This window comes from Palaemon carinicauda, chromosome 5, assembly GCF_036898095.1.
Source record: "Palaemon carinicauda isolate YSFRI2023 chromosome 5, ASM3689809v2, whole genome shotgun sequence".
Taxonomy (NCBI): domain Eukaryota; kingdom Metazoa; phylum Arthropoda; class Malacostraca; order Decapoda; family Palaemonidae; genus Palaemon; species Palaemon carinicauda.
In genome coordinates this window covers 189,617,166-189,632,165 of record NC_090729.1, presented here as the reverse complement: position 1 = coordinate 189,632,165, position 15,000 = coordinate 189,617,166, and the positions used below count along the sequence as shown (strand labels likewise).

The 15,000-nt window shown below is 35.3% G+C and overlaps 1 protein-coding gene across 2 annotated transcripts in view; it reads right to left on the bottom strand.

Annotated features, from left to right (window-relative positions):
- The window catches only part of LOC137640738 (neuroligin-4, X-linked-like), a 254,309-nt gene that overhangs the window by 187,416 nt on the left and 51,893 nt on the right, over window positions 1-15,000 (bottom strand). The window lies entirely within an intron of this gene.

Here is a 15,000-nt window from a genome sequence, read left to right as displayed (position 1 = left end):
TCTAGAACTAAAGTCTATGGATGCAGGCAGCCGCAATTCACTTGAACCTGTCCCAATCTCGTCCTCTATAAGATTTCTTTCTTATACTTAGGTCCTCTCCACCTAAGTAATTGAATTTGGTAACTACATTGTGGGTCGCCAGGATTCTAGAACAGAAGTCTATGGATGCAAGCAGCCGCAGTTCACTTCAACCCGTCCTTCTCTGGTCCTCTAGTAGATTTCTTTCTTATACTTTCATCCTCTCCAGCTAAGTATTTGAATTTGGTAACTACATTGTGGGTCACCAGGATTCTAGAACAGAAGTCTATGGATGAGATCAGCCGCAGTTCACTTCAACCCGTCCTTCTCTGGTCCTCTAGTAGATTTCTTTCTTATACTTTGGTCCTCTCTGGGTGAGCATTTGAATTTGGTAACTACATTGATCTTAAACTCCTCTTGGGTACTCTGGAGGCATGACTGTTTATCAACCAAAAGTTATTCTGAAGCCTTAATCATTAATGTTGTAGGATCAAGATTTTCACCCAAAACAAGGTATTTGGAGCTCCAATTGGAGTTTGAGGCTGTATTTCGCATACAGGTGTCTTCAGATTTGTTTTTTTATAAGTTTTGTGCAAATTATCTTCAAATTTCTAGATTTGTTGCTTTCTTAAAGGTATTTTAAAGTTTTTAAATATAATTTGATTTTTTTTTTTTTTTTTTTTTTTTTTTTGTAGAGATGCATTGCCATTATATAAGGATCATGATTTCTTTGTAAACACATCAATTCCCTCTCTGGCATTCGGTCAATGAGGATGGTATAAGTAAAACAAAGTTTCTTGAGGACCGAATAGTTAGCGGTTTAAGCATCCTAAACTGTAGCTGATAGCTCCCTTGGATTTTTCAGCTCTGGTCTCACCGCATCACTGCTCAATGGCACCAATTCTCATTTCATCACTGTCCTTGTCCCTCGTCCTGGGCCTATGTTGGACCCTTTTAAAATTTACTTCTCTAGTGGGCTGCCCATGCACAAGAGCGAGACTCATGCCAAAGATGCAAGACAACCTTAACCAATCGCCTTTGTACCATGGTCTTCCATTGTCTTGGGTTAGAGTTCTCTTGCTTGAGGGTACACTCAGGCACACTATTCTATCTTATTTCTCATCCTCTTGTTTTGATAAATTTTTTATTATTCATAAAGGAGATATTTATTTTAATGCTGTTACTCTTCTTAAAATATTTTATTTTTCCTTTTTTCCTTTCCTCACGGGGCTATTTTCCCTATTGGAACCCTTGGGTTATAGCATCCTACTTTTCCTACTAGGGTTGTTGCTTAGCAACTAATAATAATAATAATAATAATGATAATAATGATAATAATAATAATATGCCCTGATGAAAGCTATTAGTTATCAGATGAAACAGATGTCTGCCAAATTTCAATAAAAGCAGGAGCACAGTAATAAATTCCGTCTTTTCTTCAAAATTCTATCCCTGAAGATAAGAAAAGATAAATAAAACTAGAAAAGTGTCAATAAAATTGTTGATGCAACAAGAGCTATAGCATTTATTGAAAAATACCTCCGAGAAAGTATATGCTCAAAAGATATATATATATATATATATATATATATATATATATATATATATATATATATATATATATATGTGTGTGTGTGTGTATATATATATATATATATATATATATATATATATATATATATATATATATATATATATATATATATATATAGATATATGTATATGTATATATATATATATGTATATATATATATATATATATATATATATATATATATATATATATATATATATATATATATATATATTAGACTTGTGTAATGTAACTATTCTGAACATTGGATGAAACTTGAAGACTGGAGCTAAATACTCCAATGAAAACCGCACAAAAATAATTAATTTATAAGTTACCGATATTCAAACAACCCATTTAGTGACTAATTTTATTCGGTTAGTTGATGACGGAAAAATTTACAAGTAATTACGCTTGCAATAATTAAATCTTTCTAAACAAACTACGCTTTTTTTCCCCAGAACCTATCACACGTAAAATATATTTCATTCCTTTATTTGCTTGCTAACAACTCATGAATTCGCTGAAAGCAATAATAATGACCCCCGGGACTGCCTTCATTATAGACTCTAACTGAAAAGCGGAACAAAAACTCCTTTTAGGGCCGGGCAATAGTTTGCCCCCCGGGATATAAATGAGCCGAATTTAAGCTCAATAAATACGGAGGAGGAACCAAGGCGGCCATAAAAATGGCGTGGCAAGAAATGAGGGTTCCACTGTAATTCTTCCGGAAGTCGTGGGTTATGAGAAAGCTTCTTCTTTTTCGCGAATGTTGTGGAATTTCTTGCGAATTACATCCGTTTCTTAGTTGCAGGATATTGCAGGTTGTTTAAAAAGGTTATCCTTGGAAGCTTTATAATGGATCTCTAAAGATACGTCAACGAATACGTTTCCTTATGTATCATGGGTGTAATATATACTTCTCTCTCTCTCTCTCTCTCTCTCTCTCTCTCTCTCTCTCTCTCTCTCTCTCTCTCTCTCTCTCAACAAAGGCATTTCGTTATGTATCAGGAGTTTAATTGATACCTCTCTCTCTCTCTCCCTCTCAACAAACACGTTTCCTTATGTATCAGGAGCGTAACTGATACTTCTCTCTCTCTCTCTCTCTCTCTCTCTCTCTCTCTCTCTCTCTCTCTCTCTCTCTCTCAACAAACACTTTTCCTTATGTATCAGAAGTGTAATTAATACCTCTCTCTCTCTCTCTCTCTCTCTCCTCTCTCTCTCTCTCTCTCAACAAACACTTTTCCTTATGTATCAGAAGTGTAATTGATAATTTTCTCTCTCTCTCTCTCTCTCTCTCTCTCTCTCTCTCTCTCTCTCTCTCTCTCTCTCTCTGATGACACCCACCTACAAGCACAATTCAATTCATATCATTTGTTTATATCTAAGTCCTTGAAGATGAAAAGTTAACACTTCAGAGTTTTCGTACTAAACGTCTCCCCAGTTTATATTTAAAGAGAATGTCATGAAATTACACATCTTCCTTTCGCAAATTCATTCCTTGGTCACGCACACTATCAAGTGAATAATGTTTTGCACGGCTAGGTAGGAATGGGAGTAGTTGGACGGGTGGGAGAGGACAGGAGAGAGAGAGAGAAAGAAGGTGGAGGAAGGTAAAATTGTTTTAAAAATGAAGTAGAGGAGAAGACAGAAAGAATGGGGCAGACTCACATGAATAATGTTCATTCAACGTTTCAAATGTTAAATGCATGAATGGTGGGGAGGGAGTGAGGAGGGATTGGGAGGGAGCTGTTAGAGGGAGAGGATCGAGGAGGCAGAGACTTCGATGGCGAGATAAGGTGAAGGATGATATGGAGAGAAGAGGTTTGGTGGAAGAGGATGCCTATGATAAAACTAATTCTAGGGGGTGCATCAGGCAACCGGCCCTTAATGTAGGGATAAGGTGAAGGATGATACGGAGAGAAGATGTTTGGTGGAAGAGGATGTGTTTGATAGAAGGTATTGAAGAGGGTGCGTCTGGCAACCGACCCCTTAATGTAAGGATAATGTGGAGGATGATATGGAGAGAAGAGGTTTGGTGGAAGAGGATGCGTTGGATAGAAGGCATTGTAGAGGGTGCGTCTGGCAACCGACCCCTTAATGTAAGGATAAGGTGAAGGATGATATGGAGAGAAGAGCTTTGGTGGAAGAGGATGCTTTGGATAGAAGGCATTGGAGAGGGTGCGTCTGGCAACCGACCCCTTAATATAAGGATAAGGTGAAGGATGATATGGAGAGAAGAGGTTTGGTGGAAGAGGATGCGTTGGATAGAAGGCATTGTAGAGGGTGCATCAGGCAACCGACCCCTTAATGTAGGGATAAGGCGAAGGATGATATGGAGAGAAGAGGTTTGGTGGAAGAGGATGCGTTTGATAAAAGGTATTCTAGACGGTGCATCAGGCAACCGACCCCTTAATGTAGGGATAAGGCGAAGGATGATATGGAGAGAAGAGGTTTGGTGGAAGAGGATGCGTTTGATAAAAGGTATTCTAGACGGTGCATCAGGCAACCGACCCCTTAATGTAGGGATAAGGCGAAGGATGATATGGAGAGAAGAGGTTTGGTGGAAGAGGATGCGTTTGATAAAAGGTATTCTAGACGGTGCATCAGGCAACCGACCCCTTAATGTAGGGATAAGGTGAAGGATAATACGGAGAGAAGAGGTTTGGTTGAAGAGGATGCGTTTGATAGAAGGCATTAGAGAATTCGCACCTGGCAACCAACCCCTTAATGTATGGATAACGATGGGAAAGATATACTTTACTAATACTTCCAGCAAATACCTATAAGTGAGTCCAAATCATTTTTTTTTCATCTACTTTTATTTCCAGCTATGAGAGTAATTTTCAGCATAACAATCCCTTTTTTCTTTTTTTAACTAAAGTCTAAAGTATGCAAAGAACCATAATCCTCACGTGCTGTTATATCACTTATCTAATAATTTTTATTTACCAGCGCAATACTGCAATAACCTTGTAATATTTATTAAAGGAATTTTACATATCCAGCAACTGGATAAATATCCAGCCACTAGATAAACATTTGAAATTCTTTCTGAAATTAATACATTTTGCACCAACTCATTTTATCCTAAGAGCTAAATTAAAATTAAATTAAAATTGGTTTTCCACTTGTTTTGATCGAACGGTTAAAGTCACTTCCTATTGGCCTCTGCCGAGAGAGAGAGAGAGAGAGAGAGAGAGAGAGAGAGAGAGAGAGAGAGAGAGAGAGAGAGAGAGAGAGAATATCCAAGTACACAAATTAATATCAAAATAACTATGAGAGAGAGAGAGAGAGAGAGAGAGAGAGAGAGAGAGAGAGAGAGAGAGAGAGAGAGATATTATCCAAGTACACATATTAAAATCAAAATAAGTCTGAGAGAGAGAGAGAGAGAGAGAGAGAGAGAGAGAGAGAGAGAGAGAGATGCGAGGAATGAGACAGATTATCCAAGTACACATATTAAAATCAAAATAAGTCTGAGAGAGAGAGAGAGAGAGAGAGAGAGAGAGAGAGAGAGAGAGAGAGAGAGAGAGAGAGAATATTCAAGTAGACAAATTAGATTAAAAAAACTGACAAAGAGAGAGAGAGAGAGAGAGAGAGAGAGAGAGAGAGAATATTCAAGTAGACAAATTAGAATCAAAATAACTCTGACAAAGAGAGAGAGAGAGAGAGAGAGAGAGAGAGAGAGAGAGAGAGAGAGAGAGAGAGAGAGAGAGAGATGCAAAAAGTACTGAAGACAGAATAACCAAGTAAAGACATTGAAATCAAAGTAATTTAATTCATTTGCTCCACTAAAACCTACATATTAATACATAATATCCTAAATTTAAGGCAGAAACGCTATAATGACAATTTAGCGCACTGCTACCAATGTATCTTAAATGAAATTATCAAAACGAAAAAGAAAAAAAAAAGTCCTCTTGAAGTCCAACGCACATTGCCCTATTTACATAATAATTCCTTGGGCTTCACACCCCGTGCGAAAAGTAGTTGCATGAATAAAGATAATTCTGAACAAAGGACTGAATGCAGCGGAGGATGAAGAAGAAGCACTTTCAAGATTCAGTTTCTCGTGGAAGTTTGACTGGGACAAAGTATAAATTACGCCAAGTTTTGCTTACATGTTCACGCGAATCGTAACATAAAAGAGAGATAGTTTTGGTATAAAGCGATAACTTTCCTTTGACAATCTCTCCTATATAATAAACGAGCAAGTGTTTGGCTATATATATATATATATATATATATATATATATATATATATATATATATATATATATATATATATATATATAATGTATGTATATATATGGTATTTGGGCATGGTAAGTTATCTCCGATTTTGGACGCCACTATGACATTGGCTATTCTTTTATATATATATATATATATATATATATATATATATATATATATATATATATATATATATATATATATATATAGAGAGAGAGAGAGAGAGAGAGAGAGAGAGAGAGAGAGAGAGAGAGATATAAATATATATATACTGTATATATATATATATATATATATATATATATATATATATATATATATATATATATATATATATATATATATATATATATATTTCAGGTCACGTTCAGCGGCATTATCAGACTTATAAATACTTATTCTCTCTCCATCCCTCGGGTAGGGGGAGAGGAAGTAATCATACTCGGTGAGAAGGGTATGACGGATTGCATATACTAGTTATCTATGAATGACAAACGTATAACCGGTTTTAACTGGTTGGCTGATATTCTAAAACTGCTCATATTATACGTAAATAATGATTCTATAAACACACACACACACACGTATATATATATATATTCCAATATGATCAACCGACAGGCATCAGTAGTAGAAGCCGAAGAAACAGTTTGCCTATCACCTTAAACCCAATCCGTCACCCAGCTGCCAGTGACGTCATCGAGATTTTGGGGGGCATTTCCTCCACACCCTAAGTTCTCGTATACTCCACCAATTTGCTCATCCGCTTATATAACCGTTGGCAAACATTGGATTGTTAAGATATAATGACTAGCAGAAATATTGGTTTAAAAGATCAAGATAGGGACGACTGGCGAAATCTAACTGAGGACCTGTGCAGTGATGATGATGATGATGAGATATATATATATATATAATATATATATATATATATATATATATATATATATATATATATATATATATAAACACACAGACACACACACACACATATATATATATAAACACACATATATATATATATATATATATATATATATATATATATATATATATATATATATATATATATATATACATATATATATATATATATATATATATATATATATATATATATATATATATATATATATAAACACACACAGACACACACGCATATATATATATATATATATATATATATATATATATATATATATATATATATATATATATATATATATATATATACACACACATACATATACATTTAATTTACGAAATTTTCTAAGAGAATCTATCATTCATCGAACGATACAATTCTTTCCTTATCAAATCTAATACTGACTCAGAAAAGAAGTTCATTACGAAAACAAACTAAAAAAAAAGCTGAACAAAAGTCCTTTTCAGAGCAAGTTCTTTCAGTCTAAAGATTGCGTTCACCTTCAATTTGTTTATTTTCCAAGACCCGGAAGCATTGCTTATTTATGCCATTACTAATGGTTTTCCTATCAAATGGCAATGAATGCAATGAATGCTTACATACAGTTATTATGAATATGATTGGGGAGATACACTCGTGTACTGCCATTCGTGAGCATTTCGATCAGGGAAAAATTTTTGAGTGTTTATTTTTTTTTTTTCTTTTCTAAATGTCTCATTATGATAATTTTTTTTTGCGCTGGTCTTCATAATACTGGAAAATTATAGATATTCCACCCCTCCTCCCCCCTCCCAAAAAAAAATTACTGTTTCCCTAACAATAAATAAATTCGTGAGCATTTCGATCAGGGAAACATTATTTGTTGACAGTGTTTTTTTTTTCTGAATGTGTCTCGTTATAATAATTTTTTTGCGCTGGTTTTTATAATACTGGAAAATCATAGATATTCCACCCCCCCCCCCCCACCCTAAAAAAAATACTGCTTTCCTAACAATAAATAACTAAGTTTTCTTAATAAAAAGGGCCTTTACAGAATTTCCATTTTTTTTAATATCATTATTATTATTATTACTATTATCTCTATAATACTGGAAAATTATAGATATTCCACCCCCCCCCAAAAAAAAAAATTACTGTTTTCCTAACAATAAATAACTAGGTTTTCTTAACAAAAAGGGCCTTTACAGAATTTCCATCCTTAGCTCACAAGGATGGTGAGGTTACATCGACCAAAGGAACTAACGAGTCTAGAAATCATCCTATAAGGACGTTACCAATAGACCACCACAACCCTGTGTATGTATGTCTATGTATACCAATACCTATGTATATAATATTAACGTCCCATTAAGATAAAATAGGATAAGGATCCTTAGCTCACAAGGATGGTGAGGATACGGCGACAAAAGGAACTAACTCGAACCCAGTATGGAAATCACCAGGCAAAGACATTAACCAGGGAGACCCTGGCAATGGCTGCTGATGACTCGGCAGATAGACCTTTAGGCTTCACACAAAGATGGTGAGTTTGCAGCGGCCAAAGGAACTAACGAGTTCGAGCGGGACTCGAACCGCAGTCTGAAAATCATCAGGCAAGGACGTTAAATAGAAAAGGGCCAGATAATGGGTGCTGATGACTCGGCAGATAAGACCTTTAGGCTTCCCACAAGGATGGTGAGGTTGAAGCGACCAAAGGAACTAACGAGTTTGAGCGGGACTCGAACCCTAGTCTGAAAATCACCAGGCAAGGACGTTAACTAGAAAGGGCCAGATAATGGCTGCTGATGACTCGGCATATAGACCTTTAGGCTTCCCACAAGGATGGTGAGGTTGCAGCGACCAAAGGAACTAACGAGCTTGAGCGGGACTCGAACCCTAGTCTGAAAATCACCAGGCAAGGACGTTAACTAGAAAGGGCCAGATAATGGCTGCTGATGACTCGGCATATAGACCTTTAGGCTTCCCACAAGGATGGTGAGGTTGCAGCGACCAAAGGAACTAACGAGTTTGAGCGGGACTCGAACCCTAGTCTGAAAATCACCAGGCAAGGACGTTAACTAGAAAGGGCCAGATAATGGCTGCTGATGACTCGGCATATAGACCTTTAGGCTTCCCACAAGGATGGTGAGGTTGCAGCGACCAAAGGAACTAACGAGTTTGAGCGGGACTCGAACCGCAGTCTGAAAATCACCAGGCAAGGACGTTAACTAGAAAGGTCCAGATAATAGCAGCTGATGACTCGGCAGATAGACCCTTAGGCTTCCCACAAGGATGGTGAGGTTGAAGCGACCAAAGGAACTAACGAGTTTGAGCGGGACTCGAACCCTAGTCTGAAAATCACCAGACAAGGACGTTAACTAGAAAGGGCCAGATAATGGCTGCTGATGACTCGGCAGATAAGACCTTTAGGCTTCCCACAAGGATGGTGAGGTTGCAGCGACCAAAGGAACTAACGAGTTTGAACGGGACTCGAACCCTAGTCTGGTAATCACCTGTCAAAGATGATACCAACGGGCCACCGAAACCCGTTCGCCTTTGGTCGTAAGCTTTCCATTTTCTCCAAAAATGTATCACATTGCTTTATAATTTAGGAAACTTCTTTTTTCCGGAGTTTAGCAAACTTTTTCTTCTAAGTTCGCTCCAAGAATTAGTTTCCAAACTTTTTTTTCCTGTCACCGGCTGGGTTCTTTCATTGCAGTCCTTTTATTTCCAATCTTTTTTTATTAGAATTTAGATGTTCCTTTTTCGAGCGATGGGCGTAAATTATGGTTATTCTTTTGGACGCTCCAAAATCAAGCCATTGTTCCCTATTCTTGGATAGTGCCACCGCCTCTGTACCATGGTCTTCCGCTGTCTTAGGTTAGAGTTCTCATGCTTGAGGGTAATCTTTTTTTTTATTAGAATTTAGATGTTTCTTTTTCAAGCAATAGGCATAAATTACGGTTATTCTTTTGGACACTCCAAGATCAAGCCATTGTTCCCTATTCTTGGATAGTCCCATAGCCTCTGTACCATGGTCTTCCGCTGTCTTAGGTTAGAGTTCTTATGCTTGAGGGTACTCTTGGGCACACTATTCTATCTTATTTCTCTTCCTCTTGTTTTGTTAAAGTTTTTATAATTCATATAAGAAATAGTTATTTTAATGTTGTTACTGTTCTCAATATGTTTTATTCTTTCTTGTTTCCTTTCCTCACTGGACTATTTTCCCTGTTGGAGCACCTGGACTATTTTCCCTGTTGGAGCACCTGGACTTATAGCATCAGGCTTTTCCAAATAGGGTTGTAGCAGATTGTTAGACAGGGACGTTTCCAATAGGCAACCAAAAATGCAACGTTCAAAATATATACAAAAACCAACTGAAATCGAAATATGTATATTGCTTTTTTTTTATTTTTCATTATTTCATCATTACCTACGATTAAATTTCTTTTTTAAAGAGAGATGAAGAGAGAAGTCTATTCAAATTTCTATTTTATCTTAATCGAATTATCATGAACTATTATCCCTGTTGGAGTCCTTGGGTTTATAGCATCCAGGTTTTCCAAATAATGTTATAGCTTAGCTTGTAATAATAATAATAATAATAATAATAATAATAATAATAATAAAAATAATATTTTAAGGTAAGCTATAACCCTAATTTGGAAAGCAAGATGCTATAAGCCCAAAGGGCTGCAACAGGGAAGAATAGCCCATTGAGGAAAGGAAATAAGGAAATAAATAAGGAAATCTTTGAACTATTCTTTAAAAAACATTTCCAATTATTTAAGAGATCCGAGGCAAAACTACCATTATTAATCAAACCTGAAAAAAACAATTCCCACAAATTTCCTAACGTTTTCCAAATTAAAAGATCTTCATAAATACAAGAGTTTCCATTTTTAAATAAAGTTCATTTCTTATTTTCACTTTAAATTATTCCGAATGCAATTCTTTCCTCAGCGCAGGATTAACCAATATAATGAACAAACAATATTCACAATAAGCAAACAGTCAGAGAGGGACCGTGTCAATGTGTGATCGTGGGTGTGTGAAGAGGGAAAAAAAGGGAATGCACGAACAGAGAGAGAGAGAGAGAGAGAGAGAGAGAGAGAGAGAGAGAGAGAGAGAGAGAGAGAGAAATGTACGACGTAAGGTATGAGAGAGAGAGAGGGAGAGAGGTAAGGAAGGAGAGAGAGGGAGAGAGGTAAGGAAGGAGAGAGAGAGAGAGAGAGAGAGAAGAGAGAGAGAGAATGCATGAGGTAAGGAAGGAGAGAGAGAGAAAATGCACGAGGTAAGGAAGGAGAGAGAAAATGCACAAGGTAAGGAAAAAGAGATAGAGAAAATGCAAGAAGTAAAGAAGAAGAAAGATAGATAAAATGCACGAGGTAAGGAAGAGAGAAAGTGCACGAGGTAAGAGAGGAGAGAGAGAAAATGCACGAGGTAAGGAAGAAGAGAGAAAATGCACGAGGTAAGGAAGACAGATAGAGAAAAGGCACGAGGTAAGGAAGGAGAGAGAGAGAGAGAAAATGCACGAGTTAAGGAAGTAGAGAGAGAGAGAAAATGCACGAGGTAAGGAAGAAGAGAGGTAGAGAAAATGCACGAGATGAGGAAGGAGAGAGAGAGAGACAGAAAATGAACGAGGTATGGAAGAAAAATAGAAAAAATGCACGAGGTAAGGAAGGAGAGAGAGAAAATGCACGAGGTAAGGAGGAAGACATAGAGAAAAGGCACGAGGTAAGGAAGGAGACAGAGAGAAAATGCACGAAGTATGGAAGAAGAAAGAGAGAAAATGCTCGAGGTAAGGAAGGCGAGAGAAAACATACGAGGTAATGAAGGAGAGAGAAAATATGCGAGGTAAGGAAGGAGAGAGAAAATGTGCGAGGTAAGGAAGAGAGAGAGAGATTGCACGAGGTAAGGAAGGAGAGAGAAAATGCACGAGGTAAGGAAAGAGAGAGAAAATGCACGAGGTAAGGAAAGAGAGAGAATATGCACGAGATAATGAAGGAGAAAGAGAAAATGCACGAGGTAAGGAAAGAGAGAGAAAATGCACGAGATAATGAAGGAGAAAGAGAAAATGCACGAGGTTAGGAAGAGAACAAAAATGCATGAGGTAAGGAAGAAGAAAAGAGAGAGAGAGAGAGAGAGAGAGAGAGAGAGAGAGAGAGAGAGAATGCACGAGGAGAGGAAGAAGAAGAAGAAGAAGAAGAAGAGAGAGAGAGAGAGAGAGAGAGAGAGAGAGAGAGAGAGAGAGAGAGAGAGAGAGAGAGAGAGACGAAGGTTTCGGTAAAAACTTTCCTCCGATATTGGAGACTCTCCTTGATGTCATGCACTTCAGCATGCAGCCAAGTAAACACTGATCTCTCTTTTACGGTGAAGACGGACTTCGAATCGCTTTACACATTGACATTGGAATACTCTCAGAGCATTATTTAATGGAGCAGAAAATTCAATTCTTTCATTTTTGGATTCTCACTTACTTTTCGAGATTGACATCTTCTCTATTGTTACTGGACATTATACATTCAGTCTTCTGGTCAATTTTAGGCCTTATCTTCAATTCCTACTGAAGATATATCAGGTTTATTCATTCTATGTTCTATCTTTCCTGTAGATGTTACCTTGTATTTAATGACTAGTGTACGCGACCCGTCATTTATACATTCACACACAGGCTGAACCTTTTCTAACACCCTTGGGCGAGATCGAAATATATATATATATATATATATATATATATATATATATATATATATATATATATATATATATATATATATATATATATATATATATATATATATATATATATACACTTTTTGCTGGCAAGGACTGGTTCAGAAAGACAATAAACAGACGTAAGTGGAAGGACACGTTTGAGGCCTTTGTTCTGCAGTGGACTAGTAATGGCTGATTATGATAATGATGATACATATATAAATAAATATAAATGACCAGACACTTGCACTTTATCATACAGGACAGATGATCTTTACTGATATCTTCTTAAATGTCTACACGTCAACTGTGCTTACACTTAATCAGTAGAAAAGCCATCAAGAAAAAACTTAAAGAAAAAGGATTATTATAAACTTCTCTCTTGCTTGAATAAAATCACGTCTATTATTACTATTATAATTATTATCATTATTATTACTTGATAAGCTACAACCCAAGTTACAAAAGCAGGATGCTATAAGGCCAAGGGCTCCAACAGGGAAAATAACCCAGTGAGGAAAGGAAATAAGGAAACCCATGGAATAGGACACAACAACCACATCAATCACATAGACATGAAGAGGTTTTTCGTTAAAGAGATGAGAAAACAATATGTATAAAAAGTCTAAAATCTAAATATCTCTCAAATATACATAAATGGAATATTTCACTGGAATATAGCTATCACTATCACACACGCACATTATTATATACAACTATGAATGCAAGGATATATATTTATATATATATATATATATATATATATATATATATATATATATATATATATATATATAGAGAGAGAGAGAGAGAGAGAGAGAGAGAGAGAGAGAGAGAGAGAGAGAGAGAGAGAGAGAGAGAGAGAGAGTTAATTCCAGTGGTTGTAACGTTTGGTCTCGCCAGTACTTGAACAGATGACCAGGCAGAAGTTTTCTATATATATATATATATATATATATATATATATATATATATATATATATATATATATATATATATATATATATATATATATATATATATATAAGAAAGTAAATAGAAGACTTTATATCTAGGGCAATATACACTTAAAACCTGAAATATTTATCAAAATTCCAATTCATATAGTTTCTACGTGTTTTGCAACCCAGCGACATTCAAAGTTTAATTGAATAAAATTCAATTTTCAACTACCACTGAAGTAAATACATTTAACGTATTATTCAACCACTGATATTATCGTGGTTGACCCTGACATTATATTAATCAAATGTAAACCAAAAATACACTTTGGTAATATATATATATATATATATATATATATATATATATATATATATATATATATATATATATATATATATATATAAGTAATTAACGTTAATAAAAACGAAATTATCAACCACAGAATTTTCTTAATGATAAATAAATCGTCTCATCACATCATGATATATTTACCAACAACTTAAGATTGAAAAGCAATTAAAATATATAAAGAAAGGGAATTTTCCTTCCTGTGATAGAATGATTAAATTTCAAAGATTTATTCTGAACATTTGTCGTTCATAATTCCTTTATCCTCTTCCACCTACACAACCCTTCTCCCCGCAACCAGACCGCTGGACTCCTATCATAATTTCTCTTATATAATAAAGAGCAAGTGTCTAGCTATATATATATAAACACACACACATATATAAATATATATATTTATATATATATATATGTATATATATATATATAGAGAGAGAGAGAGATAGAGAGAGAGAGAGACAGACAGAGGTATATATAAATTTATATATATATGTATATATATATATATATATATATATATATATATTACTAGCTAAGATACACCCCTAGTTGGAAAAGTAAGATGCTATAAGCCCAAGGGCTCCAACACGGAAAAATAGACCAGTAAGGAAAGGAAATAAATAAGCGATATAAGTACTGAAAATTCAAATAAAACACTTTAAAATCATTAACAACATTAAAACGGATATAAATCTAATATATATATATATATATATATATATATATATATATATATACATATATATATATATATATATATCCTGTCCCACTCAGGGGAGAGAGGGAGTTTCCATACCTTGGTGAGAAGGGGTTTTCTCAAGAGGTACACTCGGAAACCACGCTCTACCACAAATTGCCGAACCAGCTGATTATAGTTAGGAAAGGAGGGAGTGGGAAGGTTTGAATCTGTGTGTGCATATCTATATATATATATATATATATATATATATATATATATATATATATATATATATATATATATATATATATACATATATATATATATATATATATAATTAGACGTCATTTTTGACAGCTTGGATGAAATAGTCTTTTAGAATACTTCTTGGAGATATAAACACCAATGTTTATATATTGGAAACGTCCCTGCCTAGCGTAGGCTGGACTGGGGTTCGAGACCCTCTCAAAGTCGGTGGTTTCTTTAGTGTCTGCAACCTCGCCATCCTTGTGAGCTAAGGAAGGGGGATTTGGGGGTACCTATATGTCTACCTGCTGAGTCACCAGCAGCCATTGCCTG